At 32.9% G+C, this 27,995-nt stretch overlaps 1 pseudogene; it reads right to left on the reverse strand.

Annotated features, from left to right (window-relative positions):
* LOC149542451 (pentatricopeptide repeat-containing protein At5g09450, mitochondrial-like) overlaps positions 1-27,995 on the reverse strand; it is a 101,486-nt pseudogene that overhangs the window by 68,755 nt on the left and 4,736 nt on the right.

Genomic DNA, 27,995 nt, shown 5'->3' on the forward strand with positions numbered 1-27,995 from the left:
AGATTCTGTGACTGCTGCAATTGATGTGTCCAACCCCTCTTGATCCAGTTTTTCCAATATTTCTTTAACAATTTCATGCCTAAATTCTAGATAATTCTCTAAAGGGAGTTTTGCAGAATTTTCACTAATGTCTTGCATAGCAGGGTTTTCTTCAAATTCCTCATACATTCCAATCTTATCAGATTCCTTATTGCTATCAATAAGCACATAATTAATGCTACACTCAGCTTCAAGTGGCAAATTTTGAGTTTTGCTCTTAGTTTTACTAGCTTTAGTTTGTGGCAGTTTTTCCCCTGGAGAGGACTCTTTTTCACTTTTAGACACTTCAGAGGTAATAATGGGAACAAAGGCCTCTGGAACCCTACTCTCAAAGAGTCTTGCACTTCACCTAGTGGGTAGTGTTGAAAAACATGAGGAACTCTTTCATTTCCTCCTTACTGGTGTTTCTACCACAGGCTCTTCATGAGGTTTTTGTAGGTCTTCCTCCTCTTGAGAGTGCAAGGGTTCATTAGAGTCACTCTCCTCATCTGATTGTCCTAGCCTTTTTGCTTTAGGTTCCAAAGTTTTACCTTTGTCCTTCTCAGCGGAAGACCTATTTTAACAGGTGATGGGGCTTTAGGAGCACTAGCAGTTTCTACCTCTTTGCTTTTCTTCTTGCTAACAATGGAAGGTTCAACCTTGTAAATCCATTTATTGGTTGGTTTAAGACTACAGGGAGAGGTTTTAGGAGCATTTTCAGCTTTAGGAACAACTTTACAGAATCCTATGGGTGTTCTTTCCCTTCATCCTACACCTTGGCCTCTAGAGTCGACCAACCTAGGTTCTACCTCCTTTAACTACAAGAATTCCCCCCATGAACCAATTACTTGCTTGTTTAATTCTCTTTCTACAATTAATTTTATTAAGTTCCATGGTGAGAGACTGAATGATCACTTCCTGACCGAACTAGAGAAGCTTGCTTCTTAATAATATTAAACATATAGTTGGGAAGGTTTACTTGTCTGTAATCATGTCGTAGGTGAGCCAGTAGCTTGAAATGCAAGGCATGCAGATATTTGTAACATCCCTCACACATGAAATATCGAATGATAAATGTAGCAGGTTGAATAAACTCCACTGGCAAGGATAGCCTTGAAGTTCCTAATTTCTTATAAATGTCCAATGGCAAGTCTTGGTGTATGCTGAATTGTGCCCGAGCCATCCTTAAGTCAAATTCTTTCTCCCAAATTTTGCCCTCTTGTGAAACCTAGTGACTTCAGCTATCACCTCCTCTAAGAACTCATTTCTTAGACCTTTAACCATTGCAACTCCATCTCTTAAGGTGGTCATAAATTGAAGAGCTACTTCTTCAATAAATCCATTCATACTGAGGCAATAATCCAACTATCCCCTTCTTCTAAACATTTCACAGGTGGTTGAATCTCCCAAAAGAACTCGACAATCAACATTCTCATTCCTCTGTATACCTTCACCCATGGTTAATTACAGTTGAATTGTAGAAAAAAATTGATGTTCAAAGCTTAGCAAATCAAGGCTTACAATGTTGGCTTTGATTTTTTAGAAAAATGACATGTACTTGAGAAGTTAAATGCACCATATCTCATAATATCCTTTTGCATCAAATTTCATGATTTTTGCACATGCACAAATCCATCACTCGAACACATTGCAAATCATCATTAAAAGTTAAATAAGCACTTTTAATGTCCTTAATTTCATAATGACACAATTGTAGAAGGACAAGTCACCAACATATGATATTAATTATGCACTTATTTTCAGTCATCTCAATGCACTTTGAAGGTACATGCAATTTGATCAAACATCCATTTAAATATTTCCCTCCCCCCAACTAAATGAAGGCATAAATCCCACCAGGCCAAGATAAGCAATAGTGAACAAATATAAACAATACCAAATCATACAAAAGCATGAATAAAATAAAATGCATGCAAAGTTATACGAAAGGTACTTGGCAACTGCTGCAAGAAAGATGTTTTGAAATGATCATCAAAATTGATAAAGTGATGGGATGGAATGGTAAGATGGAAGAGAGAAAAGTGGAAGTGGAATGGATGCAAAGAAAGTACTTCAAAAAAAGTGTTTATTATGAATGTCTTGATCAGAATCAAGAACTAGCAGGAGTCAAGGTAGAAGACCCAAACTCAGTAGCTACAGGAACGACGCTATCCTCATTGTGCTAGAATTTCTATAGGAACTCTTCATGGCTAGCTGGCTTATGGTAAATCTTGAGGTGATGTCCATTGACAAGTAGTTTGAAATGAATTGGATCAATGGTAGATAACTGAACTGCATCATTTGGAAATACAACAATAATCTCATATGGTCCTAGCTAGTGTGTTTGGAACTTTCCTAAATTATGATGGTGTCTTGAGTCATAAAGGAGTGCCCAATCACCTACAACAAACATTTTTTTTTGGATAAACTTATCATGCCACTGTTTCCTTTGGTGTTGGATGAGCTCAGTATTGTTCAATGTAGATTTCCTCCATTCATCAAGATTGTTTAAACTCAAGATTCTGTCTTGTTGTGCAATATTGTGGTTTATTCTGAGTGAAGGCAACCTTCAATGTTTTGTACTCAAATTCAATAGGCACTACAACTAACTTGCCATAAACAAGTTCAAATGAAGTAAAACCAATTGTGGACTTCTAGGTGGTTCTGTAAGCCCAAAGAGCTTCAGGAAGGCGTGTTGCCCAATCCTTCCTATGAAGTGCTATGGTCTTGGTGAGAATAGATACTAGCTCCCTATTACTAACCTCAATTTGACCATTAGCCTGAGGATGGTAAGGTGATGATTTACCATGCCTAATAGTATACTCCTTCATAAGAGAAGTTGTCAAATTTGATGTAAACTAAGTCCCTTGATTAGATGTCAATTTCCTAGGAACACCAAACTGTGTAAAGATGGATTCATACAAAAACTTTTCCACATTGATATCCCTTGGGTGTTTAATGAGTTTAGCTTTCACCCATTTGGTGACATAGTTAGTGCACACCAGAATGTAGGATTTTCCTTGTAGGCTCAATGGGGCCTACAAAGTCAATCCCCATTTGTTAAAGGGTGTGACCACTACTTGAGGTTGGAGGGGCATTTCATCTGACTTAGTGGGTCTTCCCATTCATTGACACTTGTCACATTTCTTTGTATATCTAGCTACATCCTTGTGCAGGCTTGGCCAATAATACCAAGTTGTTAAGATTTTGAAGGCTATTATTTTGACTGCAAAGTGATCTCCACAGGGTTCATCATGACAGGCCTTCAAGACATCATATGTTTCATCTTCTCTTAGACACCTACGCATGACTTGATCAGGACTAGTATAGAACATAAACCCAACAATCCATGAATAATTAAAGCTCTTCTCTGTTAGTAGTTTTTTGGCTTGGGCAGAGAAATACGATGGCATTTTTCCTGTAGTGAGGTAATTAGCAATATCTGCATACCAAGGGTTTTCTGTGGCCAACAGAAAAAGGTGCTCATCTAGAAAACTATCATCAATGTCAAGCAAGAGAGAAATTCAGCTACCACATTGGCCTTACTAGGTTTATTAACTATGGTGAAGTCAAATTCTTGCTGAGTAATAACCATCGAGCCAATCTTCCTGAAATTATAGGTTTGTTCACCAAATATTTTATAGCAGAATGGTCAATGTGAACAAATATCTTATATCTAGTGATGTATGCCTAAATTTATTGAGAGCATATATGACTACAAGTAATTCCTTTTTAGTGACTATGTAATTAAATTCGACACCTTACGAATTCTTACTAATGAAATAAATAACATATTCGACAAAGTCTATTTTTTGTCCCAGCACAACACCAATAGCATAGTATGAGGCATCTGTATGAATGTGTAAAGGTAGGTCCCAATTGGGTCCTCTCAAAATAGGCGCTATGGTAAGGACTTCCTTAAGCTACAGAAAGGATGCGACACAGTCAGAATCCCAAACAAATTCATAATCCTTTTTGAGCAGGTTGTAGAGAGGTGTTGCAAGTTGACTAAAATTTTTAATAAATCTTTTGTAATATCCAACATGTCCCAAAAAACTTCGTACATCCTTCTGCTTCTCTGGATTTGGCAAGGTATTGATAACTTCAATATTTGTTGGATCTACTTGGATGCCATTAGATGAAATGAAATGGCCTAGGACTACCCCTTCCTCCATCATCATAAAAAATTTCTCACTATTTAAAGATAGGTTATAGTCATAACATCTTTTTGTAAAGTTTAATAGATCATGTTTGGTGTAGACTTATCAAAGTGTTTGATATGTATTCTGATATATAACAGATTGGTGACTTCTTGTTGATAAACTTAATGTACTTGAGCTGTAAAATATGATTTCCTTTTCTGAGATCAGTATTGCCAATTTTATTGATATTATTTACAGTTGTAAATGATGTACATTATATATGTGTTGAGACATGAATACGTAGGGGCATGACCCTATGTAGTCATGCCTTAATACATATTCATTATATTTTAAGAATATGCCAATTGGGGACTATCGATGATTAACATGAAAAAGTTAATGACCAACATAACCATAATGCCCGATCATGAGAAGTGCTCGATCATATATTATAAGAAATGCCCAATCATATATTCTAAGTAATGTCTGATCATATATTGTATCACAAATACAATCGGTGATAATTAAAAACATAACTGATACATATAAAATATGATCGACATCATTATATGATGCTCAGAAATTAGTTTATATATTAATTATAGTTTAACGCAGACATTGCAATACTCAACTGCTAACTTTCTTAACACTCCCTCTGTAGCAATGAGGGATTGAAACTTTTGTATACAATTGTGTAGACTTGATTATATCTAATGAAATATGGTGTCTGACAAAGATCTGGTCTAAATAACCATAATAATTGATTCTCATGGTGTCTAGACAAAATTTGGCCTATAACCATGATGGATATCAATGTGTCCAAAAGGGTCCGGCCTATAACAATGACACCAATAATTTTCATGATGTCCAGACAAGATCCGCCCTATAATCATGATGGATATCAATGTGTCTGATAGAATCCGGCCTATAATAATGACACCAATAAATTTTCATGATTTTCAGACAAGATTCAACCTATAATAATGATGGATATCAATGTGTCTGATAGAATCTGGCCTATAACAATGACACCAATAATTTTCATGATGCCTGGACAAGATCCAATCTATAATCATGATGGATATCAATGTGTCTTGTAGAATTTGGCCTATAACAATGACACCAATAACCTTCAATACTTTTGGTATTTAAAGGTTGGTCATCTATTGATAAGATCGTCACCTTATAATAGAGACCTTTAACAAAGAATATGAAAGATCGTCACCTTTCATTTAACAAGTTTGCAAACAATAATTTAATATAATATTCATGAATAAATTTACAAAAATGTAATTACATATTTGTCATACCAAGTTTAGATCTAAAATACTCTATTTTCACTCTCGCAAGAGGTTTAGTGAAAATGTCAGCATTTTGATTATTTGTGTTAACATAAAACAACTTGATCACATTCCTATCAACCATGTCTCTGATGTAATGGTAAGGAGTCTCAATGTGCTTGGACTGATTGTGGAACATTGGATTTGCTGAAAGTTTGATGCAACTCTAATTTTCACAATGGATCACAGTGGAATCTAACTTCTTCCCAAATAATCCAAATAATAGCTTCCTTAACCAAACTACTTCATGTGCTCCCATGGAGGCTGCCATATATTCTGCTTCAATAGAACTCAAGGAAACTATAAGTTGTTTTCTAATAAACCATGACACCATTGCTGATCTGAGATGAAGCAACATCCTGTGGTACTCTTTCGATTTAAGGAACAACTAGCCTAATCCAAATCTGTGTACCCTTCAAGTTTGATTTCAACATTTCTATACTTTAGTCCAAGACCAATAGTGCCATGTAGATATCTCAAAACATGTTTAGCCCCCATCAGGTGTATTTTCTTAGGTTCACACATAAAGTGACTTAGTACATTTGTAGCGTAGCAAATTTTAGGTGTAGTGTTTACCAAAAATATGAGAGATCCAATAATCTGTCTATAGAGGGTAGGATCAATAAATTCTGAATGTGCTACTTCCTCTTTTAGCTTGTGTAGATTAGTTTCGACTGGAATTGCAAGTGGCTTGCTGTCCATCATCCCAAATCTATTAAAAATATCCTGATTATATTTTCCTTGATTTAAGAATATGTAATCTTCCTTTTGACATACTTCTAGGCCCAAAAAATAATATAGCAAACCTAGGTCTTTCATGTCAAATTTAGAAGCAAGGTCTTGTTTGCATTTAGCAATCAAATGATCTTCACCTATTATTAAGAGATCATCAACATAAAGAACCAATATAATCATATCTCATTAGATATCTTGAAATAGATGTTAGGATCGACTTCATTTTTAGAGTATCCTAATTTGATGAGATAATTGTCAATTCTTTCATACCAAGCTTGAGGGGCTTGTTTAAGGACATACAATGCTTTCTTTAGTTTACATACATAAAGATTTTCATTTATTATCTTGAAACCTTCAGGCTACTCAATATAAACTTCTTCATTTATGACTCCATTTAGGAATGTAGTTCTCACATCCATTTGTTGCACCTTCCATCCTTTTGCTGCTACTAAGGCAAGAATTGTTTTGAGTAAAGTAAAATGAGCAACTGGGGAAAAAGTTTCTTCATTATCAATACTTGCTTTCTATGAAAAGCCTCAAGCAACAAACCTCGCTTTATGTTTCTCAATGCTCCCATCTACTACATATTTGATTTTATATAACCATTTAGAAGAAATAACAGATTTGACTTTAGGGCTAGGTACAATGTCGCAAACATCATTTTGAAGTATTGATTGATATTCTTCAACCATAGCATTTTTCCATACTTAGTAAGTTAGAGCTGCTTCAACAGACGTAGATTCAGATTTAGCGAGCTCAGTTACTAGTGCAGTATAACATGATTTGTTTTTGGTTTTCTTGACTTCCTTAGTAATTTCATCTGGTTCAATATTATTTTCTTCAATCATTTTTCTTGCCCACAATGGTCTCTTTTTGGTATTTGAGATGTTTCTATTTTTTGTATCTAGTACTAAACTCATTTCTTCTAATATATTCTCACTCTGAATTTCAGATTGTGGACTTTCATCTAAGTCTGTTGAAGGCTAATCATTTGTGCTTATGGATTTTTTTAGAGTAGTGTTTTCCTCAAATATGACATCTCTACTTACTTCTTTTGATCTTTGTCTGGGAACATAGATTTTGTATCCTTTTGAATTTTCACTATACCCAAATAATATTCCTTTCTTTCCTAAAGGTTATAACTTAGTTCTTTTTTTTTTAGGCATATGTATATACATAGGACAACGAAAGATCTTGAGATGATTTAAGTTAGGTTTATTCCCTGTGAAGACTTCTTCAGGTGTTATATTTTCTAGGATAGAGTGTGGACATTTGTTTTGAATGTATACAATAGTATTACTGGCTTTTGCCCAGAATGAAAACTGTAGGTTTTGATCATGAAGCATAGCTTTAGCTGACTCAACAATAGCTCCATTTTTTCTTTCTGATATACTCCCTCTTAATCCCAACAAATGTACAAAAAGCGTTGAAATTCTCAAAAGTATATTCTCCCCAATTTTTAGATCTTAGAGTCTTAATTTTCTTTGACACTTGATTTTCTACCAATTCTTTGAATTTTGATAACACTTTATTTGATTCCTAATCTTTTAGAAAGAAAATCCAAGTCTTTCTAGAGTAATCATCGATGAAGATTATGTAGTAGGAGTAACCGCCTAGGGAGAGAGTTGGCATGCACCCACATAGATCAGATCGAATTAGTTCCAGAATTGATTTAGACTTGTGTTCACTAGTAAGGAAAGTTTTTTTAATGTTCTTTCCTAGAGCACAACCTTTACATATATTTGTATGGGTAGAATTTAAGTTTGAAATTCAAGAGGTGATTTTGCCTATCTTTGGTAGTGAACTAAAACCAATATGTCCAAGTCTCCTATGCCATATTTCATTAGAATTTTTTATTTCATGATTAAGAGCTTGGTTTTGAATATTACATATTTTATATAAGGTCCCATCTCTAGTCCCAATAGTGATAGCATTTTTAAGACGTGTTTTTAGGTTAGTGCAAGACTTTGTCTTCGTTGAAAGTAACTTGAAAACCTTCATCCGTTAATCCAAAAATTGAGATTAGGTTTATTTTTATTCCAAGTACAAGTAGAACATCTTTCAATTCTAATGTAACTCTAGTTCTTAATTGAATAGAGTAGGTCCCAATGTCTTTGACTGAATGAGTGGAGTTGTCTCCAATAGTAACTCCTTCAGATCTATAATTTTCGAGTGTTTCAAATTTGTCTCTGAATCTTGTTATATGTTAGGAAGTGCCACTATCTATTATCCACACACTTTCATTAGGTTTTATCTCACTTGAGAAAGCATAGTAGAAAACTAAATTTTCATCTTGCTTACTTTGAGCTAGTGAGGCTAAGATTCTTTCCCTTTCAGGACATTTGCTGAAGATATGTCTGAATTTCTCACAATTAAAGCATTTAACTTTAGAGAGATTAGTATTTTTGACCTTATTATGCTTTTTCTTATAGTCATGTTTCTTTCCTTTAAATTTCCTTTTGTGTCCTTTATGATTTGGAGTTGAGAAAAGAGCTTGATTTTCTCCCTCTTGATTTGATACAATACCTCTGGAAATTAATCTTGACTTTTCTAATGTACAATTAGTTTTTAGTTGATCAAAAGAAGGGATTGAATGTCTACTAACAACTTGAATGAATGCTTCCCATGATAGTGGTAATCCTCTGAGTGCTAATTTAGAGAGTTCTTGATCTTCTACTTTGTTTCTGATGTAATTTAAGGGATTCTTAATTTCAAAGATCCTTCCAAAATAAGATGAGATTGATTCTCTCTTATTCATTTTAGTATTCATCAATTGATTCTTCAGAGTGATCAATCTGATTGAATTTTTTATTTCAAATGCATTTTTTTATTGTTGTGAATAATTCAAAAGCTTTCTTTAGATTTGAAATAGAAGAAAGAATGTGATCCTTTACGGAGTCTATTATGATTTTCTTGGCTTTATTGTTTCACCTTCTCCAAGTGATTTTTTAGTTTCATCTTCAGGAATTGGATTATCAGATTCAATGAATAATTCTAGTTGTAGTTCTTCAAGGATTGTGGTAATCCAAATTTTCCATGAAAAGAAATTTACAACACCTTCGAGTATGTCTTCTACTCTCACATTATTTGACATATTTGTAGTACTTTTGATAGTCTCTCTACCAAGTAGGCTCTAATACCATATAAAGTTTAATAGATTGTGTTTGGTGTAGACTTATCAAAGTGTTTGATATGTATTTTGATATATAACAGACTGGTGACTTCTTGTTGATAAACTTAACGTACTTGCTGTAAAATATGATTTCCTTGTCTGAGATCAGTATTACTTATTTTATTGATATGATCTATAGTTGTAAATGATGTACATTATATATGTGTTGAGACATGAATAGATAGGGGTATGACCCTACATAGTCATCCATTAATACATATTCATTATATTTCAAGAATACACCAATTGGAGACTATCGGTGATTAACATAAAAAAGTTAATGACCGACATAACCATAATGCCTGATAATGAGAAGTGCTCGATCATATATTATAAGAAATGCTCGATCATATATTCTAAGTAATTCCCAATCAGATATTGTATCACAAATAAAATATAAAATATGATTAGTATCATTATATGATGCTCAGAAATCAATTTATATATTAATTATAGTTTAAGGAAGATGTTACAATACTCAAATGCTAACTTTCTCAACACTTTTTAGTATTGTTTCTATACAAAAATTTCCTTCAAAAGTAACACCATAAACAGTGAAATCATCTGTATAGATTTTCATACAGCCAATAGAAATATCTGAAAAAATATTGATGATAGCTCATTGAATTGTGGCTGGGGCATTGCACAAACCAAAAGGTAATACTGAATAGGCAAACATTCCTCATGGGTAGGTAAAAGTTGTTTTCTCTTGATCTTCAGGGGCTATTTGAATTTGATTGTAACCATTGAAATCATCCAAGAAAGAATTTTGTTTTTTACCAACTAGGTTGTCAAGGACTTGGTCTATAAATGGTAATGGAAAATGGTCCTTTTTAGTGGCTGAATTAAGCTCCCTATTGTCTACACAAACTCATCATTTTCCTCCCTTCTTGGGTACTACGACCAAGGGTGAGATCCATTGACTATCAAAGATGGGGTATATAAAACCAACAATTAATAATTTCTGCAATTCATTCTTAATAATATCTTTTAAGGCAAGATTAACTCTCCGATGAGGCTATTTAATAGGTTTGAAGTTAGGGCTGATATAAATCTTGTGAGTGTAGAGCATAGGATCTAATCCTTTCATATTCATATAATCCCAAGAAAATGCATTCTAATTTTCCTACAATAACTGCAACATAGCTTCTTGTTTGGAGTGTGATAAGGCATTGTTTACATTCATTTCCTTACCTAGACCAATTCCTATCTTAATAACCTTATCTACCATGAATAATTGAGCAATAGGAGAAGAATCCATCTCATGAGGTAATAATGAATGGAGAAACTATGAAGCTTTTGAATGATTGAATGAATTTAAAGGTGGTACAACAATTTCTAAGATGCATTCAGCTTGAGGAGACATTGGAGATTGTGGTCCACATTCATTCAGAATAATGGATGAAATTATTTCATCTTCTTCTCGATTAGCTATGAATGATTCTCTACTTATCATCATCAATTGATGGATAGAATTGGCTTCTGAATCATCATCACCCAAGTCTGGCCAGACTACTTGGTCATCTAGCAACAATGGTTAAGCAGGGGAGTACAAAGTCAAGTTCTTGGTATGAACTCCATTGGGTATTGTCATCTTCCCAGATCAACAAGCTATATAAGCATTTGCAGTGGCTAACCATGGCCTCACCGTGATTAAAGGATATCCTCCCATATTAGCTTTTGGGGAGAGAACAACAAAATCAACTGAATATTCCCAAGAAATTAGGGCGACTATAACATCTTCTATCATCCCATCTGGTTTAATGGTAGAGCTATCAGCAAGTTGAAGGATGGTGGGCATCTCTTTGAGGCCAACAATATGCAACCGAGAAAATACCTCCTTTGTCATGACATTAATAGATGCTCCTAGGTCAACCAAAGCATTTTAAACTTGAATTCCATGAATAGTGACTGTAACTATAGGACTCCCAAGGTTAGAATATTTGGGTACAACTAATTTCTCTAGCATTAAGTCAGACAATTGTCTTAGGACATGAATGGTTTTTGGATATTTCCTCTTCCTTCTTGGTTGCTTACTACATGCTTCCTTAATAGCTTTAGTTTAGGTAGGGACTTATTTAATAGCATCTAACAATGGTATTTTTATTGTCATTTGTTTCAGTTGATTAAGCAATTCAATGATTGCATGGTTCTCTTTGGATTGGCCTTGTTCTATCAACCTATGGGGAAATGGAGGTTCATTGGCTACATGAGAGGTATGCTAATTTCATTCATCTGTATGCTTAATTGGAGGATCCTCAACTTCAGTTATTATAGGTTCTTGAGGTGCAGGAAGAGTGGTGTTTGATCGTAAGTGATTATCATTCAATGAAATGACATAGCTTTGCTCTTGAGTTTGTTGTATTATTCAAATTCAAGTTAGGTTGAATTGGCAGTTGGGTCTACTTGGAAGGAGTATTAGTGGCTACAGGAGGAGGCATCAGAGCTTGCTGCTAAGTTGGTGGCAATAAGGTTGGTTGACTAGATTAGGGATTCCAATTCTGAGGTTGTTGCCAACCCTATTGAGGTTACTACCAACCCTGCTAGGGTTGTTGCAAGCTATGATTTCCACTAAAACTAGTATTTTGAATGTTTTTCCATTGATTATTATTATGATGACTTTGAAGAGGATTTGGTGGCATACCTTGTCTTTGAGCCCATGGCCTTCTTCGAGTGACATAGAGTGCCTGTCCATTTTCATAAATGGATTTGAACTCAGTTGGCATTGGTTTTGTCTCCATATTTGCAACAGAATTACATCTACAATGCTTTTTCTTCTCTCTACAATGTGGACAATATTCAGTCAACATGGCATCAGCTTCATCTTTCTTTCTTTAGGCTTGCATGGTGTCCAGCTGAGTGGCTACATCATTAATGATGTCTTGCTTGAAGTCTAATAGAAAATTAGATAACTCTGTCTTGAATACTTTTGAACTGCCATTGGACTTATGTGGTAGGTCTCTAAGTGCCCTACCTTTCTTCATAGTAGCTCTAGAATGGTTCAGGCATATACTCTATATCTCAGTCCAAGTCTTTTGAGTAATGTCCCCTCTCACCATAAGGTCTAGAGCTTCAATGTTTCCTTCATTTACACCTCTTAGAAAAACATGTTTCTTTGACTCCTCATTCAATTGATGCTATGTGTTACACTGCAAGTTAAACATAAACCTGGAAACATAGTCTTCCAATGTTTCATCATCCTTTTGGGATATTTTGAAAATGTCACCCCCTCTAAATCTTGACCCTTGTAGTATTCCTTATACTTTGTGAGAAACAGATTGCTCATTGCAAGCCAATCTGCTACAACATTAGCACCCAACCCCATGAACCATCTCAGAGAAGTTTCTTTAAGGGTACAAGGAAACAACTTCAATTTGTGGGCATCAGTTTTATAGTCATAGCTTACACATAGTATGTCAAACTCAAAGAGAAAGGTTTCAAGGTCTTCAGTGATCAAGCCATAAAACTTAGGAAGTGCAGCAGTAGGTATATTTTTCAAATTTTGGTTACCTTGCTGAGAAGGAATAGGAAAGGGAAACGTTGGTTGAGGCTGAGGCTGAGCCATTCCTGGAGGAGGTACTATTAATGGTGCTTGATTTATGACAAGAGCAAGTGGATTATCTTGATATTTAGGTTCAAGAAAGAGATCATTCGGATGCAAGGATTCATCAAAGGATGAGGGTATTCATTCTTGAGTAGTAATGAATGGATTTTCAAAAGGTTCTTCATTCTCGCTATGTGGTTCTTTAGGTTCAGGATCAAAAATGTCTTCCTAAATATTACGGGGAAGAAATGTCCAAAGGGGTCTCTTCTTCTATGCATGCAAAGTAATACAAAATCTAATCTAACATAATGACTTCAGGGTTGAATTAGATTGACCCCTTTTCTTGGCAATGACACCAAAAATGGTCAGTCAACTAAATACCTTAGTAATAAAGGATTGGACATCCTTCTACATTGACTCCATGACTAGATAGAATCATGTATTTTCCTAAGAATAACATATTGACTTCATTTTATTTGTCAAGCTGAGAGCATAAGCTTGAGAGGGTGGCTGCAAACTATATGCTCTAATTCCTCTTTAAGTCATTGCAACTACAACAGGAAAGAAATGTTGAAGGAAACTAAGCTAGGAACTAAAATGAAATTTTTCTTAAAGCTTAGAGTAATGTTGCAAACACTAAATCTATTTAAATACCTATGCTACACGAATAGTTCAATGATTTTGTTTTCAATGGCTGTAGGAACAACAGAAGTCTACTTTGCAAGGAAACAAACTAAAAATGGAAATATATTCTAACAAAGCAGTTCACTCACCAAGTGGACCCCTTGCATGAGTGAACAGAAAACAATCAAGTTTGAAGGTGGAAACTTGAACTCTGTATTCTATTCATTCATAATAAGAGATTACATTTGAAAACAAGATTCTACTCTACTAAACAAAACAATCTACTCCATTTTCGTTTTGGTCAAAACTAGGAAAAAATCAAAATCCCTTCAAGGTTACAGTGGAAATTATTTAAAGGAAAGCTTTAACAACTTCCTACTCCTACAATCACATCATCAACGAGGATCAATTACAGATCATAAGGTTTACAATAGAAACACTATTAATTGCGTTTTAACTCCCCTAGGAATATAGCAAGTTGAGGAAGCTATCTTCGTGCACCGTCATAACAGAATTCACACCATGATCTACTTACGCAATGATTCATCAATCATCTGGTCGGCTTTGACTCAGTGCTGAAATGTTGTCTTTTATTTCATCATCAATGTTAGAAAAGGTATTATGCTTAGATTACCAGTCTTGCAAATCCTATGGTTGCAGGAAGGAACCTACCCAAACATAGCATGGATAAGGAAATATTTATCAGCACGTAATATCCTTCATTAAACCATAAAAAACTATAGATACAATCAAACACAACATAATTGATCAATCTATACTTCAATCTTCATGTCTTAACATATAGATAGCATATCCATAAAACATAAGTTCTTTTGCTTAAACCATAGAGTCATAAATTATTTCTTACAAGATAATTGTTTAAAAAACAAGATAAAAGGTTCTCAAAATAATGACCTTTTAGAAGCTCATCACAATTGTTAAGTTTTTTTTTATGTTGAGATAACATTAATCTATTGTTATAGACTTATAGTGTGATGACAATGGTATAAATTTTATGACTGGTTGCAATTACTTGTCTTTGTCTCGTAAGTTAGAATCAAAGATCTCTCTTGCTAAAAGGGAGTGTTGAAAATTTGATGTAGCTGCAAGAGAGATCTTCTCTCTATTTATGTCTACTGCAAGTCATCAGCTTCTAGCAATTTTGGTGTGCTTCACTTCTAACAATTTTAGCAGGCTACGCTTCTAGCAATTTTTGGTATGCTGAAATCAAATCTCTTACAACTGTTGTGTTCTCTGTTGAAGTCAACGGTTGAGCATTAGTTATTCTCAGCATCTACGATTATCATGTATGTTCTTTATTCCACCATGTCCTATCAAGTGCTATCCAAATTATCGGGTGCAATTCATATTCAGGCAGCTATGATTATCGGGTGCAATCCATATTATATCACACATTCTTGATCTAAGCGATGGTTATAGACTTTCTTGTAACAGTCTTTCTCATCGTTTTGTTTTCGCATGTTGAAAGCTTCCATTATGACTATTACTCTTCCTAAGAGGCCGCTCGTCTATGAACTTTATTAGATGTAATCTTCATCGGGTTTGCCATGTGCGTGAAGTTTTTCTTTCATTCTGAGTGCAACCTTCAGGAGAAAGTTCGCGGTTTTTCAAGTGTTTCTTCTATCACAGTTTTTATAAATGTTCAGTCTTCTGTGGTGCTCGTGCTCTCAGAAGCTTTCATTCCTTCCAGCATGTTCAAACTGATTCTATGGTGATCGTATTTATTCTATTCCTATTTTGCAGTTGTGTATTCTTAGATTTCTGGGTTTGTTTTCAAGCTATCTGGAAGAGTTTTTGCCTCTATAATCATTTGTTTGGATTGCTAATTCCGATTGTGAAGTTTTGTTTGTTGGCTTTGATCAGTGTGTAGTCTTCTTATTAAAGACTTTGTCTGTATATTATTTCTTGCAATCTCAATTGAGCTTTTATAGTGAGAGTTTGTAATCTTCATAAGTGATTGAAGCTGATTCATATTGTGAAAGACCTTGAAAAAATATTATTGAATAAAGGCATATTTTTTGTGGCACTAGGTTGTTTCCCTTGAAGAGGAGGGCCTTTCCCATGATATATAGGTTCTTTATTTTGGTTTTATTTGTTATTTTCTTATTCTGGTTCAAATTTAACATTAATCGTTATATAAAGTTATCAATTTACATTCCTAAACTAAATATACTCCATACCTTATTTGAGAATTTTAGGTCAAAGTGGAGTAAAGATGCAATAGGGGCATCACAACTTCCTACATTTTATACCTAAACAAATTCAACAATTCATAAATAGACCATAAGGAGCATCCACCCATGTGTTCACTTGTCAACACACAATGTGGGAGTACAATTCCTTATTCTCTTGACTTCAATAGCTCATTTTCACTTACACATCTCCTTATTTGCAATAGATTCTCTTATAATTCTATGTGTGTAAGTCCTATTTTCCTTCTCTTACAAAGTAGTTTACATGTTACACCCAAAATTCCAACTAACAAGTTGTGAAAATCATGTAATCTTGTGGATTCCTCCGAAGGAGGCACCCCATTCAAGGAGGAGCCAATATTACAAATCAATGTAAGCATCAAAATATTATGTCTTGCAAGATGCACAACATATCTAAACAAATATCCTAACAAAACAATGTTGGAACAAAAGAGGTAGATTTTTAAGATAGCCATTGGTGGAATAAAAAGTATTATTAAAATGCAAGTGAACCTAAAGAATGTTTGGGAATTAATTGTAACCAACTAAAATGTATCCTTTATCTTAAATAAATTGACAAATTCCAAACCAACGTAATATAAAGTTTGCAAGAAAAGGTTGTGGATGACCATAATTAGTGAGGATTTTTACCCTAGCCTTTGCACTTATTTTCAAATGATAGTTGTTATGTCTTTATACATCTATTGGAAGCATCTCTTTAAAAATGAGGAACTTCTTGTTGAGGCTTCTAAACTACACTAGGTTTTTCTCAAAACTAAAATATTGTCGACAAGAGCAAAAACAATAAAAAATACACCAATAGACATAATTTCTTTTCTGTGCATGAGAACTTGTGATTTGTTCTATAATGGTGCTAAAGTTTATAATTTACACAAAATACATTCACATTCAAAGAGCCTATCGGATATTATTAAAACAATAGAATTCTACTCCCAGCTTTTATTCTCGCCTCTAAGTGATTATGATTTAAATCTATATTATTTACATCATGATAATGATTATCAAACATCAATTTAATTAAACCATGGCTTTCATTTAGATATTTTTTATTCTTATAAAACATTTTTCACTTTTAAACATTTTAATAGTTTACAAATTGTTTAAGGTCGCATATTGCATATTCCTAAATTTAAATTAAACATAACAATAACATTTTGATTTTACCATTTTCAAGCAACAATCTCCATCTTTTTCCAAAACAGCATATCCCTTCTTCATTTCTTTGAAAATGGCATACCAGAAGCCATACATATCTCAGATACAAATGCCAGTCCATGTACCTTCAAAACTGCATTATTACATAACATACAAGTAGGAGATGCAATCTCAAGGTAAACAACATTTAACTCCCCCAGCACTCCAGAAACCATCCCATGATTCAATATCGAGCTTAGAAGAAATCATGGAATAATGCGGTCGGTGATTAGTGTTGCTATTTTAGGTCTCCTTTCAACCCTGTCATAGAACTGATGTCGTGATGTATGGTAAGCCTCCTCTTGGCTAATTTTAGTTTTGTTTACGCTTATCATTCTAATAGTTTATGACTTTCCTGAATCAGTTGATGAATATGAACTTTTCAGTCATAGTGTCAGTCATAATTTTAAAACAAGCAGGGTACTTGCAAATGATTTATGTGCTAAGAAACTTGCCCACCTACAAATGGTCAAGTTTTGTCTGCAACTCCATGCAAGCAACCACCACAACTAAGTACAGTTTCAAGTAGTTTATAGGTAACGGTAGGATTCACTGCTTTTTTCTAACCATTCAAAGAGAGCTCGGTTACTTCCCATTTTTCAAAAACAACCAGAAAGCTAAGAAATGCTCGGAGCCTGTACCTCGCTTAACCTATTGTATGATACTGTGATAAGTTCTACTTGCACCGCGTATGTTGTACACACTTGTGTGGTCTGCGCTCGTAATTTGGTTAGTTATTGTCGAATTTAGTAGCTTGTTTTGACCGTTTCGCTTTATAAAGTAACCTGCTTTGATCGCTATAATTGAATGTAAAAACAACTAGAAAAATATTTGCTTAAACTAGGAAACAGAGCGGTGGATGTTTTTTCGAATCTCAAAAAAAATCACCAGGAAATATAACATTGTTAACATTTATAACTTGTTTCATTTAAACTTCGCGCACCTCCAAAGCCTTATTGTATTTCCGAACGTGGCGAAGGCCATGCAAGTCACTTTTCGCCAACTTCTTACCATCATTTACCCACTTCTCAAGTACCGATCCCGCTGAATCTCTCCAGGTATCAGAGATATTCCAGAATAAATTACTTCTACGACGCGATTCCTTGAATAGCTCCTCCGTATTCTCAACGGAAGCTGATTCTGCCGACGAAAATGTTTTGAAAAATAAAGAAAAAACTGCTCTGTTGTCTTGTGATATTGCTATCAGGATTAACTGTGTGATTTTTGACTCAAACTTATTGATCCGTGTTTCCACTTATTCTCATGAGAGATGGATTCATGTTGAATCACTACTTATGAAAACAAGGGTCAATGAGTTTGACTCAAAAATCACACAGTTAAATCCTGATAGCAATATCACAAGACAACTTGCTGTGGAAATTATCTTCTACTTATCAATTTATGAGCTTAAGGGGTTTTCTAATGAATAGTTCATAAGGCACAACATTTGGTGAAGGTTTTGCAAATGGGGTTGCAAGCTTTGGGTTTAATCATGGAGGAAACTCCGTAGTTAAGCACCTCAGGTTGGAGTAGTACTGGAATGGGTGACTGTGTCAATTTTTTTATTATATTTTAGATCATACCTTATGACTATGATCTATCATCAAGATGAAAGATGGAGTATGGTAGGTTTAGAATTTGATAATATTTTCAAACTTAATTTTTTTATTATATTTTAGATTATATTTCATTATTGAACCATCAATTTTTTAATTCTTTTTTTTATTGGTAAGAGGTCACAATCAAGTGATCAATGATTAACCCAATACCTCTTCGATAAAGGGCTCATAATTTACCATTGTGTTGTTGGCTCTTGTCTATAAATCTAAAGTATTTTATATTATATATGTTTCTTTTTAAAATTTATGTTTAGAAATGTTTCTATTTTGATGATTGTATACTTTTATCCCTACCTTGCAGGGAACTAATGGAATCGTGAGATGCAACATTATTTTGGCCGATGATTTAAATTTAAACTAATTTAAGATCTACCTATGTTTATATATGGTTTATTAAATTCAATGTATTTTGAGAATTTTAAAATCCAATGTATTTTGTGAATTTTAAAATCCAATTTTCTTCAAATCCTAATGGTCCATCAGGAAAAATGGAAAAAGGCAATGAGTAAAATACATTTATATACAAAAATAACAAATAAAAAGATAGGACGAATGTCATAAGGACCAAGGCATATCTATTTTATTAATGAAACATTATATATAATAGTCTTATTTATGAAACATTAAATAGAATAATGAATAAATGTCAAGGTTGCTTTGAAACTTCAACTCCATTGAAGAGTTCCAGTTTGGAACAACTCACTTACAACGATTTCATCTTCCCTCTCTATAAATTCGTACAACTTAAAATATAACCCAGCAAAATTTTGGAAATTTTGCTCAGGTACAAACTTCACTAAAAATTGAGGATTTGTGTTCCTCCTCCTGTTTAACTGAAATTCCTCCTTGCTTTGCTAAATTTCTTCATCAGTTTTAAATTTTTTATGAGCCTCTTGGTTTTCAGTTTTAAAAACCATATCAAATCTCAGTAAAAGTTTTATCTTTTTGGGCATATGTTCTTTTAAAAAAATTTGATCTCTACTAGACGAGTTCCGAGTTTTTCAATTTTTGATGTAATTTTTTTCCCTTAATCATGAGAATTTGTATGAAAAAAAACCCTATTTCTTCATTATGCTTTGTGAAAAAAAATTGTGAACATTTCTAAGTACCCCCAAAAATCTCTTGGGTTGTCCAGCTTGTGTTCCATAACCCTGAGGCATGTCGCCAAATTTACTAAGGTCATAATATTTTTGTTCATTTTTGTTCAACCAATAATGTATAAATAATTTGACACCTTTTATTCCCACATTTGATGTTGGCAAAGCCAGAAATTCATGAAGGCAAAGCATGTGGCTCACAATTATGCTTTAATACAGTTAAAAGAATATATTTTAAGAATTTCAATCTCTACTCGAAGGGTTCTATGTTTTTCAAATTCTTATGTAATTTTTTTCCTTAATCTGAATATTTTTATGGAAAAAACCTTATTTCTTCATTACAAACACTTCAAGTAAAAATGCAACTGCTTTAATTGCAAAGATTAAAAGTAGAATTAGGTACTCTTTACCTGTCCATTACATGTTTATCAATTATAGTTTTTGGGATTATGAAGATGGCATTTGATCATATTTATAGACTTCAAATTTCAATTGCAAATTTATCAAAAATAATGATGGTTGGTCTTCAGGTATTGCCAATGGTTATATCTGCATACTATATCCTTAGTTTTCAATTCTCCACTTCTAAATGTATTTAGCAAATTCAACTCTTTGCAGATAATTGTTTACACTCAATTAGGTCTGCCTAATTTGGTCTTTTCCTGCATCTTGATTTATCACAAAATTAAGCACCAGTTCACATTTCTAGACTTCAAATTTTAATTGCAAACTGATCTCAAATTATTCTGCTTGGTTTTTAGGCAATGCCAAAGGAATACTTTGTAAGAAGATTCTAAGCTAAGGAGATATTTCTTCTTTAATACAAGTTTCTTCTTTAATCATCAAACTTTAAAAAATATTTGATTGCATATATTTCAAATAGAGCATTTCATAGTAAACTGATCAGTTCTTAATTTCCTTCAATCAACAAGCAAGCATTCTATTTTATAAATTTGCTACTTGCTATAGAACTCGCATTTTTTCCTTTATTTTTGATCTGTGGATCTTTCTACAAATTCAACATAGCAAAATTAAATGGAACAAATTCAATTACATCTACATATTATATCCTCAAAGTTGTTGTTCATACAAATGTACTTGTCTCAAACAACACATTCGTATTACAACAAAAATGAGATGCTCACAGCAAAATGACTTTTTGGTTTTCTGGACCATGAAATTTTCCACAAGTGTACTGAGAAAGGCATTTAGGTATGTAACTATTTTTATCATTGTGTTTATCATTGATTTTTTGAGATTTTTTCATGTTATCAGAATTTGGTTCTGCAAAATTTATGCATTAAGGTGGTAACTAATTGTTTTCCCATATAATTTTGTGTTGTAGTTTTTCGTGAGCTTTTTGTAAAGAGAATTTAGTTTTAGTCAAATTTTCTTTCTATAGAAACAAATTTTTGTTGTGAAACATATCTGTATTTTTCTGTACAGGACTTAGCAAATACATTTTATTATTTTTTTCGTATAATTTATGAAATCTTTTAGGTGATTTGTATTGAGCATATTTTTCCCAAAAAAATAGAAAATGATTAAAGGATGCTTTGTTCTATAAGCAGCCAATCCAATACTAGTATATTTGCACAATGGCATTAGCCCATATAATAAAAGATTCATCTATTCATTTGGTTGCTTCCCTTATCAGTTCCACAGCCAACAATTGTTTGTGCTAATGTTTCCTCTGTGGAGAGCTTGGATTATGAGCATGTTGCCTCATTAACCAACGCTTTTTTTTACTATTATTTTCATGTATCTTGCATAGGGCTCATTTTATATTTGAACCCAAAAGTGAATAAATCAGTACACTCTATTTTTTAAAGTGTTTATCCTCTAAGATCTCACATGTTAGCTCGTTTTGTAATTGAATTATTTTTGGGTAAATTCTTTTGTTTTAGGTTATATACAAAGTTGTTTTTGAAATCTTAAAACTTAGATTTTAGGTCTTTTTCCTTGCATTCTTTTATAAAACCAATATTTATGTAAGTCTGTGATTATTTATAATGATCTTCTTCTTATTCTTTTTAAAATTGAATCTATTTTATATTACTTGCATAGTACATTTTATTAGACTTTGGTATTTGGACTTAGAGTGGTTGAGTAATATTTTACATTTGTGAAATATGCTTCTTGCTTTATATGTTTGAATTGGTCACATGTCGTGAGTATAATGCTTGAGGTGTAGTTTTTAAATCTCTTTGTAGTATTTAGACTTGCTTTATTTTATCCTGGAGTGAATTCCCTACTTATTGTCTTTGTTCTCTGTAGGATTATACAACTAAGATATCTGATTTTTGGATTCACAGAATATGGACCTTAGGGGGATGAAACCCATGTCTCCACTTGTGTTATGGTGCTCCTAAATATGTTATGACTAATAAGTTTCAAAATATGTAAGTGTTTGTACGCATCAGGCACTTTCAATGGGTTCCCTTACTTGCCTTGCCTTGAAAAATAATGACATTCTTTAGAATACCGATTTGGCATTTGGCATTAGGCCTAATGTCTGAAATGCTTTGTTGATGAGATTTAGCATTTTTTGTAACGGGTCACTTGACTTCTTGAAGTCTACAACTTTGGTGTTGTGTTACTCAAGTTGCTTACTAGGAGATGGCCAATGGATAAAAGAAAAACCACCAGGGAATAAATTTTGGAAGAGTGGGCTCAACCACTTTTAAATGATAAGTGAAAGTTGTTGCAAATTATTGATGCAATGCTTCAATATTCTATGAATGGTGCCCAGAAAGCTTGTAGCTTGGCTTATCAATGCCTCAAAAAAAATCCCAAAGAAAGGCCTCTTACAAGTGATGTTGTGGACACATTGGAGCCTCTAAAAATAGGAAGGAGACAATAAGTGCTTCTTTCACTTAAACAATGGGGTAGCAGCATATCAGATTCATAGTAGTGGTAATGGTTGTCATACCTACTAGGATTCTTCTCCTACAGATAGGAATGAGCCCACAATGTCTAGGGTTACATAAAGTATGAACAACTAATTCATACAGACAACAATAATCATTGGCCATGAAAAATCTACAACCATTTTAGAGGTTGGTGTTAACTTTCACGGTGGCATTTTCAATCATGAAGATTACATGTAAACTAAATTAATTTTTTAAACAAGATCAAATACAATTTGGAAGTCTTTCCATTAAATGTTCTTTATATTTGTCTTCTTTTCAAAGAGGGCATTTATAGGATGATATGATCCATTGGTTCTCATCCATTTTATAGAGGAAGTGAAAAAATTAGATATAACATTGCACGAACTATTATATATCTTTCTATCCCTTTTTCATTCTTTTTGAAAGTTCTTTTCATATTTTAAGGTAGGCATTTAGATTTATAAGACATCACGGCTAGAAAATATATCCCAATTTTTATCATCAATTAAATTAGAGTTAATTGCTTTCAATGTCATTTCGTTTTTAAAGAAACAAACATGTTTGAATCTTTGGTAGAAGCTACCAATTCCCTCTCCATTTAAATTCTCAGTTTTAGCAATTTGCATGCTCGGATCTATGCTAAATTAGTTTGTGCAGTTCTTCAAATCACAAAAAATTTGGACAAAAGCACCATCAACTTATGTCCTAAGAACACTGTAACCCTTGTTGCATTTGAGCAGAACAGTTTGTTGCACCAATCATTATTTGATCATGCAAGCTCTTTAGCTATTTACAATACCCCTATCCAGTTTCAATGCTTATATTTCAATGCTTCACAAATTTGTACTGTGTCATCACTGATTGATAAAAAATACAAGAATAATTATAACTTTGCACAATACAATGTGATTATGTCCATGATTTCCAAACTGTAACTTATATTTATAATGTTTCAATGTTCTCTACAAATTATTGAGAACTTTCATGTCTACTCATTGTTGTATTTTATCTTAAAAAGAAACTATTGTTTTTAAAACTCATTCACCAAACTTTTATCTTCACAAGCCATGGTACAGATATTTCTACTATTTGCGTACACTTATACATCATTAATTACATCCATTCTATTCCAACTACACAAACAACCCACCATAATAGAAGGCTGGAACTTTGGTACTTGTGCCCCTTGTTAATTTAGAATCTTGTTGAAATAGAATATAATGAATTTTAAAAACTTATTTTTTGTAATTTATAATATTAGATATGTAGTCTTATATTATTTGTTATATATTTATACTAATTTAAAAATATTTTAAAGTAACATACATGAACTTAACCAATAGGACAAGGCACATATTTTGGGTGAAAAGTTTCTTTGAGTTTAAAGAAAATTGTTCTTCTATGATTGTTACCCTTTGTTGTAGAGTTATCAAAGTTGGGTGTATCATGCGTGGTGAGTCGAGGAAGCAGGAGACATCTAACTATAAAGAATGGAAGGCAAAACATGCGGTGTTGGAAATTATTCAAAAGGGTAAGGTGACTACATATATTGAGAAGTTGCATGGTTTTAAACTACATATAACTAACTATTTTTTCAATAATTGGTCTGGAGAGAGGGTATCTCTTCATGGGGTTATTGTGGACATGATAGAGGATTTAATTGCTGAAATTAGTGGTCTTCCCATGGAGGGTATGAAGTTCAAGAAGGAAACTAGTATATTTAATGTGGCTTTCAAGAAGTTTCCCAGAAATGAAGAGGAGGAAAAGAAACTAGTGAAGGATGGGGATTTCTTTAAGTTGGATTAGATTAAGGAAAATTTTCAAGATGTTTATCTTGTGTTTATGAGTACTTTATTTTGGGTGTTAGGTCAAAAATGGTTCATAAATTTCATGTTGTTTCTTTCAACCATCTCCGATATAAGGATAGGCTATCTTTTCCCTTTTATTTGAAGTATTTGTTTCTTAATAACCTCCATGCCCATAGAAAGAAAGACAGTTGGCATGTTGTTTATGAAGGTCTAATTTTGTTAATTAAAGAATTACTGTAGAAAGAATGTTGTGAAATTTTTGCCTGTTATGGATAAGAAGAGGAAATCTTTTGGGAAAGCCTCTAAGATAAAATGAGTGCCAAAAAAAACAAAAGCCATAATGTGAAAATTGAGGAGGTTCATAATGAGATTGAGAAGGGTAATAAGAAGGATACTAAGGCTGAAAATATTTTGAAGGTTAACAAGGATGCAATGGATTTTGGGAGAAAAAAAGAAGAGGAGGTGACATGGATACTGGTGATCTCAACTCCAACTCTGATAGGTATTCTAGTAGTCAGAGAGCTTCTTCAGCTAAAGATGATGGGGAAAGTAATAATGATGGGTCCATGAAAATGGTGATCAAGAATCATTCTGATCCCTTGGGCCCTAATGAGCATAAATGTATCATGACTCAAGGCAAAGGACCAACCCAGATGGAGACTCAAGAGGTGAAGCTCTTGGTTGATTCAAAAAAGGAAAATTATGTTGATAAAAATGCCCTTGTGACTAATAATCAAATTTTGAATAAGGAAAACTAGGAGGAAAAGACTGGCCAAGGTGGTTTAAACAAGGAAAATTAGTTAAATATGGATGAGGCCCAAGATGCTACCTACAATCCTAAGAATTTGCTTGAAGGTGAGGCTAATGAAGAAGGAAATAACAAGGAGAAGTTTACTTTCCTCCACAAGGCTAAATTGAAAGTTGGTGCTTCTCTCCAGGTTGATTCTTGCCTCTACAACAAGATTATTATTCTCAAGAAAAAAATGGGTGAGCTTCATAATAACCTAGATGAAGAGAGAGCAAAAAGAATTCAACTGGAGAATCAGGTGGGTAATATCCATGAGAAGCTAAAGGCCTATGAAATAGATTTTTATCAACTAGTTAAGGAAAATGCTCAAAGGATGGATATGGTTACCTTGAGTTTGGGTGCAACTATTGGAGGCCTCAGTAGAAGAAGCAATTTCTCCTATTGTGGTTCAGTTGATTGGTGGCCCTAGTAAGAGAACTAGAGAAAGTACAAAGAAAGTTGTTGAAGTTGCTCCTGGTTCAGTGGTGGAGGACATCCTTCAAAGGAATCTGGCTGTTGGTAATGAGATGGATAGGGTGATCAAAGAGCTATCTTAATTACTGGATATAGTTGTTGGTCCTAGTTCTCTATGTGTCTATTTGTTTTTCTAGCTTTTTTTTTTTGATATTATGTTAGGTTCCAAGTCCTTGTAAAACCTAGTTTTGAACATTGCCCAATTATTTTTTAGGTCCCAAGTCCTTGTAAAACCTTGTCTTTTGTTGTTGTTTTGACTCTTCAGGTTCTAGGCCCTTGTAAAACCTAGAGAACTTGTAATGTTTAATCATATTTGGTGATGTAAGGAGTTTTCGGTCCCCTCAAAACTTGCTTTTACCGTAATCTAAAACATACATGAACTTAAAGATTTTTGTATACATTACTGATTTATAATTATAAGTAAATAAATATTAATAGTAAATATATTTTTTAATTTATAAAATATTTAAATTTAAAATGATATCTTAAATCATTTTTAAACAAAAAAATTGACAATCAATTTTTTCTTAAAATGTAAAATGAAAGTCATGAAAAATATTTAGTCATTATTAAAAAACCATATGACATGATTTGAAATAATGGTAGTTAAAAATTGATACATAATCATTTTTAGGAGCATCTCACCAAATAATATAGATGAAAACTTTATAGTTGCAAAAAATAATTGAATAATAAATTGTTTTGATTGGACAAAAAAATTAAGGCAAATATATTTTTATGAATGATTAGTTCTTTCAAATATGATATAGATGAAAACTTTATAGTTGCAAAACCTAATTGAATAATAAATTGTTTTGATTGGACAAACAAATAAAGGAAAAAGTTGCACTCCCTACTGTAGCACAAAACAACCACTCAAATTGTCAATAAATATTTTGTGTTGAATTATTTTAAATATAATAAATATGAAAACTTTATAGCTCAAAAAATAATAATAATAAAGTGTTCTAACTAGACAAACAAATTAAAAAGTAAAAGTCCATTGAATGCTATAGTTTCCTAACTACGACAACAACTAATAATGATAGTTAAAAATTGATATATAATCATTCTTAGGAGCATCTCACCAAATATCTTTTAGCTATTCAATTTGTATTTGATTTTCACAAATTCTTAAAATAAAATTATGAAGAATATTTTATATCATTAATATAAGCTATCAAATATTCTTTTTTTTTAATTTTTAAAAGAGGGGTAAAGGCTTTGACCTGGAGCTATGAACCAGTGAGGCCACAAACGGGGGACCTCATCCCCATGAGATTTGAACCTTGATGGCAAGGATAACAACGCAACAACTTAACCATCACAACATGCCACTATTGGCAGCTATCAAATATTCTAATTCTAAACTTTGTAGATTATTTTTTTCTGTTCTATTTTGAGGAGCAAAAATGTTTATGGATGTGCAAAAGTGTTTTGACTTGATTTGAATGCAATTGTGTATAAAGGATAGTTGTTATATTATGAAATATTAAATTACATAAATATAAGAAAATATGTATAAGCTTGTTGATTTTTTATTTAGGTATGTATTTATGTATCCATTTTGGTGAAATGTCTTATATATAATAATGAAATCATAAGCGATATATTCTTGTGTTTGGTTTGACTTACGTCTAGATTTTAACTCAGATGTATTCTAAATCTAATTTATATTTATCTTCATATATTTCTAATTTCTTAGTTATATCAATTCTTGTTTGTGCTAACTTATGGCATTCACTATAAGTTTCAAAATGGTTCTTGTCTTAGGATTAAGTTCTAGTAATCCAACCTCAACTCACATATAAATAAGACTAAAATTTGAGCATTAAAAATCAATTGTTTTAAATTCTTCATCCTTTTATAGTAGTCATTATGAACTAACTCGGCATGTGTTCTCAAACTCAACTCACATGAATAAGGAAGAAATTTGAGCATTAAAATTATTATTTTAAAAACTTATTCACCATTTTGTTGTAGCCATTATGCACTAACATGACATGTGTTTGTTGACATGTTTGAATGATCTAGTTTTTAAAGATGGGTTTAAGTATTGTTAATTTATATGTGGCATTTTGGGAATCAAAAGATATCTAGAGTACTCTTCATTTTTTAAGGAACAAAACTCTGAAAAATTCATATTGTTCATTTACATGTTAGGAAATGTTGTGTTGTTGTTGATAATCTAAAATAACAAGGGAAATAAGGACATGATCATTTATCAAACCAACGATATCCCAAGCAATGTCCTTGATCACCACCTTGACAAGTTCAACATATAGAAGACAAAGGAAAACAAGTTTACAAGAA

This window comes from Cupressus sempervirens, chromosome 8, assembly GCF_028749045.1.
Source record: "Cupressus sempervirens isolate cs-2001-9-10 chromosome 8, ASM2874904v1, whole genome shotgun sequence".
Taxonomy (NCBI): Eukaryota; Viridiplantae; Streptophyta; class Pinopsida; order Cupressales; family Cupressaceae; genus Cupressus; species Cupressus sempervirens.